This window comes from Equus asinus, chromosome 1 (assembly GCF_041296235.1).
Source record: "Equus asinus isolate D_3611 breed Donkey chromosome 1, EquAss-T2T_v2, whole genome shotgun sequence".
Taxonomy (NCBI): domain Eukaryota; kingdom Metazoa; phylum Chordata; class Mammalia; order Perissodactyla; family Equidae; genus Equus; species Equus asinus.
The window spans coordinates 179,517,128-179,523,127 of NC_091790.1; positions in this window are offsets into that span (position 1 = coordinate 179,517,128).

A 6,000-nucleotide genomic window follows, 5' to 3' on the forward strand; every position below is an offset into this window, starting at 1 on the left:
GAAAAATGAGGCTCATAATTTTGACCACAGAGTGTTACTGAAACATTTGAATGCCATAATTAATTGTTTACTGAAAATCCTTCGTTGACTTCCTAACTAGTTGTTGATTGCCTGATTTCAGAGATTTGGTTGGAATTGCTTTCCTGTAAATATTGTCTCTTAATGACATTTTAATGAAAGGCTTGCTGTACTCATGTTAACACTTAAAATATAACAAAGATTGCACATTTGGTTAAAGCAGTTTAGGCCATCAATAAATATTACTTATATCTTGGATTTTTTGAACTGTAGCTATTGAATGTAGCTATTTGCATGCTTAAAGCAAATAAGCCATACACGATTGAATAAAGACAATATTTTTTGTCAAAACTGTAAACATTCATTACCAAGCTAAAGTGCTAATTAGCTGCAACCTCGGGAGACTCACTGCCCTGTAATTGTGTTGACAAGTGAGCACGTGCCTTTGAAATTTCTTTTTAACTCTTTAAAGTTATCTTGTTGTCTGTTCTATTTTTTGTCTTTGTTTTTGTTTTTATTTAGCAAAAGAGTAGGTTTTATAAAGATCTTGTCCCCATCCCCCAACCTCGTATTTGCTCCGTCCCCCACCTTCTTACTTGGGTCATCCATCCCCCAACTTCATACTTGGTCCAAATTCTTCCCAAATTCTAAAGTGGAACAGCCTCCAATCATAATGAATATTCCTGGATATTTTCACAGCTGATTTATCCATCCTTTCAGAGTTTCTTCCCTTCCTCTGCCATCTCCCCACTGGTGAGTCTCAGTGACTCTCCCATCTTGTCATATACTAGCCAGATACTTAGTTGCTTAGCACTTTAGCACCGAGTTCCTGTTTCTCTTGTCTCAGGTGAGAACCGTAGGGCACTCCTGTTTTCCTCTGTTCTTGGGCCTGCTCTGCTCATCTATAAGGATAAATGTGCTCAGGTTTTTATGGAGTACTGTAGAGGGGCAGAGATAGCTATGAATATTAATACATCTTTATAATGGCATGAGAAGGTTGACTTTGTAGTTAATTTTTCTTTTTGGATAGCATCTGTCACACATTTTGGTATGTTTATGCAATATGCTAGATGTACTGTTTATTTTACTAACAACAATAATGGTTATTAATGATTACTCATATCTTGTAGATGTAATTAACATGCTAATAGACAGAGTGAGTTTGATCCTGAGAGATAATCTTGTTAACTATTGCTTCTTTGATTTTTGGTGACTGCTCTTCTTTCTCTTTTGTGAGATGGAAGCAGAACCAGCCTGTTTGGCCAAACTAATATATAACCACCAAACAGTGTAAAAATATCTGGATTCTATATTTAAAATTGGTTTTGCTACTAATCATTTTAAATGTCACTTACTTATATGCCACTTACTTATTCCACTAATTCAATTACAAAGACTGAAAACTGTCTAGATAAATCACATTTGACAAGTCAGAAAAATATTTTAATCAGGCTGAGGGAAGATAGTTTGAAGTCTGAGCTTGAATAGACTGTTTGCTTAATGGACTCCCCCAAAGAGACGCAAAGAGGCAGCCAGATCCAGGCAGTGCACACTACGCCTGGGTCCATCTGATCTCTTCAGAAAGTCATGATCCATGAAGACTTTCAAGGGCAGGTTCCTTCTCAGAGTGTGCTGTATGGTCACAGATGCCATTGCTGAGGAACCCTCATCAGGGCTGGCTCTACTGTAGTATGAATTTGCTGAGTATTTCATTTCCACCAGAACAATGCCTTAGGGCTTACATATTTAGATTAAACATTTTTTTTTCTATTTTCTAGGGAAGTTTTCCCTTTTTTTAATGAGGAAGTTTGGGCCTGAGCCAACATCTGTGCCAATCTTCCTCTATTTTTTTGTATGCGGGTTGCCACCACAGCATGGCTTGATGAGCAGTGTAGGTCCATGCTCAGGATCAGAACCCGTGAACCTGGGCTGCCAAAGCAGAGTGTTCTGAACTTAACCACTAGGCCATGGGGCCAGCCCCTCCTAGAGAAGCTTCAATGCTAGCAGATCTATGAATCATTAAACTGTCTTGGGCTTTGCCTCAATTTTTCATGATTTTCCCTGCCTTTCATACAGAAGAGGGTAGAAGCAGGGATGAGATCACTAATAATAATAACAACAGGAACAACTTACATTTATTTGGTATTTACTATGTGCCAGGTATAAGGGAGGAAAAAGAGCTTTCTCTTACCTTTTAGGTTCTGTGGCTGAGGCCTATGAATTGAACTGACAAAAGACAGATTAACAGGAGAAAAACATACAAACTTTATTTAATAGTTTTACATGCACATGGGAGCCTTCATAGGAAAAATGAAGACCCAAAGAAGCAGTTAGGGCCAAAGAATGATAAATTGTGGAGGAAGGACAAGACAAAAGAAAGGGGTTTAAGCTTCTAGGGGAAGTAATTTGTGAGAGAGTGACTAGGATATATATGAGGGAAATCAATGGAAGCTAAGGGTTATTTTAGTAGGTTTGTTTGTACAGATCCATTTTGGTGTCAACTCCCAGTCTCCGGTGATAAGATGTTCTTTTCTTGGCAGAGGGAGTATACCTTTCACATGGGATGCTCTACTGCAGGCAGAAATGGGCAGGTCAGGGAGCCCTTCCTGCATGTGCGTTACAACCAGTTAAATCAATTTTATGGCCCACTAATAGTTTGTTACCTGTAATTTGGAAAAAAAAAAATGCTGGGAATAAGCCTACTCAACATCACTTCTTGAATAATCTTGTTCACAGTTACCCTCCATTTGTGCCAAAATGCATAGAACTACTTAGGTCATATTCAGTTTTTGCTCTGAAATGCTCTTCGTAATTAGATTTTGGCGAGAAATGTCAGCATGGAGGGGCTAGCTGAGCTCTCCTGCAGAAGGGTTGACTGAGTTCTCCTACTTTCTTTAACTAGGAGCATATGGTCTCTGTTGAGGCAAAAAAATCAGTAGCCTGCCAATCTATGGGTAGAGATAAAGAGGCATTTTAATTGTAAATACAACTTTTACTGAGTTTCTGCAATTTGAAGTGAATTTTGCTAGGTATGACTCTTCCTTTTCCCATCTCTCCTTGTTCATTGACCATTCTTTAAAGGAAACTTAGATTACTGCTGATGCGGGGTCGGTGAGCCAAGGAGTTGAAAGAAAGAAAGATTTCTTGGACTCTCAAGATCTGGCAGTAATGCTGTTTTATTTAGAGAATAGTGAGGAATAGCATGGGGACAGGACCCACGGGCAGTCAGAACTGCTGCTGCCACCGGCTGCATGGGGCCAGGACCCATGGGAAGTCAGAGCTGCTGTTGGCATGGGGAGCTGCTGCTGCTGCTGCCTCTGCTGCCAACATTGGTGGAGAGTAAGGCTAAATTTAAGGCACAGGTATGTGAGTTATCTCTTTACAAGACAAAGGGAAGAATATGTAAAAAGAGTTGTTAAAATGACATCAGTGCCAGTAGGGTCTGGTTATTGGGTGGTCCTATAACTTTTAGATAAGAATCAAACCAGATTGAGTAAATGGCAGAAGTCACCGCTTAAATATTATCTTCAGCTAAAGACAAAGGAGGATTTTGAGGGGATGTCAGTTACATGAGGTTGCCAGACAGTAAACAATTTAAGTTCTTGCCTTTGGCATTGATTCAGACTTTCTAGAGATAAGGTCACCTCCCTTCTTCCTGGCACAGAGAGGAGGCATCTTTACAGATGGAGGTTTCCCTTACAAAGGTAAATGTTTCCCAACAAAGGGCAAGCAAACTCCAGTCCTCAGAGCCTGCTTCTCATCTGCAGTTTTAAAATACACCAGCCTAAAATCCTCATCAATTGCTATTACCCCCAAACTTCTCTGTACTGTCAGTATCCATGGTAAATACTTCTTCAGAGTTTTTGGGATAGGAGTCCACAATCCCTACATTATTCTAGAGATGTCCTTAATCAAATTACATATCTTGGCTTTTATGGCTCCTGTAGGTCAAAAACAATTCTCTCCACACCTTAATACAGCTGCTTTTCTTATAGTTTGGGGTAAATGGACTATAATAAGTAAGATTTAATAATATAGAGAGTCTGGGGGAAATAATACCGTACTTCAGATTTACAGAGCTTCTTGTGAAAAATATTTCGTGGTTATCATTTCACACATCATCCCAGCATCCTCAGGAATTAGACTGATCTAAGTATTACGAATACATTTTTAAAGAGTTAAGTGATATCTGAAGAATGAATAATTTGAATCCTCCAGCTGTTGCATAATAGAGTTAAAAATGGAAATAAAGCCTCTGTCCTTTTCTGGATCTGGGCTCCTTAATCCCTTTAGCCATGAGTTGGAGCCATGAGATGGAAGACTCAGTTAAGACAGAATAAAAAGGTTAAAAGTGAATTTAAGAAGAGGAGACGAAAAGATCTTGTAAAGGGAGACACCAATAAATGTTTCCAGTGCTGCTGTGGCACAAGTATTCTAATCTCGGACTCTATTACACCATTAGCTAGAGAGAATGGTGGCAGTTGGAGGCAGTTGAGAGAATTAGATGAGATTAGAATTAGAGATTTTTTAAGTCCCTGCTAATTGTAACCTCTGAGATACATCTTACTTTCCATATAACAAGGTAAGGTTAAAAGTAGCTATTGTTACTGAAGGTTGATAATTGTTACCTTCTCAACTCTTCATCTTGTTAATGTTTAAGATAGGACAAATTGGGTTTAATGCGATACATGAACTTGTGCTTTGGGAGAATGGCAGGAAACTAAAAGTAATCTAGTGAAAGTGGAAAAAAGGAAGAAATAATTTGATCAAGGAATTAACTGATGGATAGACAGTTCACTCCTTCACCCACTGGATTAAGTACTTATGGATCTCCTACTGTGTGCCAGGCACAGTACTGGGAATTGGGAACACAACTGTGAGCTTAGAGTCTAGGGAGGGAGACAGACATGTTTCAAATTTGAACATAAACTGTGAGTAGTGCTAAGAAATAAGTACAATTTTTTGAGAGCCTTGATACCTTTAAAATAGCCTTGGTGGCAATCAGAGATGAACACTTCAATAGTCAGATCTGTTTGGAAAGGCTGCACAGGGGGAACCGTGACTGAGAGATATATCTCTAGACTCCAAATAGAGACTAGAATAAATCTAGGGCAAAGAGATTTATACCAGAGGTACAAGGCAGGATCCCAGCGGAATGATGAGAACCTGCCATCATAAAACTCTTGTTCCTCAAAAGAATAGGAATTTTCATGCGGATAATGAAAGATTTGGGTTTTATTTTTCTTTAGATCCTGTCTGAAAAGCTGGCCTAGACTGAGTTGCCACGCATTCCTTAGAAGTGGAGAAAAAGATGAATATGCTGGGAAGACGTTTGATTGCTTGAGACTTCAGCCATAGTTTTGCTTTCACAAAATGTACATTCTTAAGGTAGACTGCAGAACATGGCTTTTTAGGAAGTTAAATATTAAACACTTAAAACTGACAAGATTTTTGAACCAGTCCTTTAGTTTAAGGAAAAATTCAACCTGCATCATAAGTGCTCCATTATCTCTATAGGCTCCAGATATCTTAAATAGATAAGAGAAGAAATGCCTGGGCTGGCCCGGTGGCATAATGGTTAGATTCATGTGTTCTGCTTTTGCAGCCAGGGGTTCAGCAGTTCAGATTCCGGGCACGGACCTATGCACAGCTTATCAAGCCATGCTGTGGCAGGTGTCCCACATATAAAGTAGAGGAAGATGGGCACAGATGTTAGCTCAGGGCTAATCTTCTCAAAAAAGAAAAAAAAACAAGAAGAAACGTGTTGTTATTATCTTTTGAAACTAAGCTCATATTTTTTTTAAATAGCATTTATCTTCAGCATTATTAAATGTGTTTATTATATTTGATGCGATTGAGTCCCTATTGCCTGTAGACAAAGGAAGTTCAGGAACAGATAGGTGTTTTCTGTTTGTGTTAGACTGTGGTCGCCATTTGGATCTTTGCTATAATCCCGTATGTAGAAGATTTAGTAACTATGAC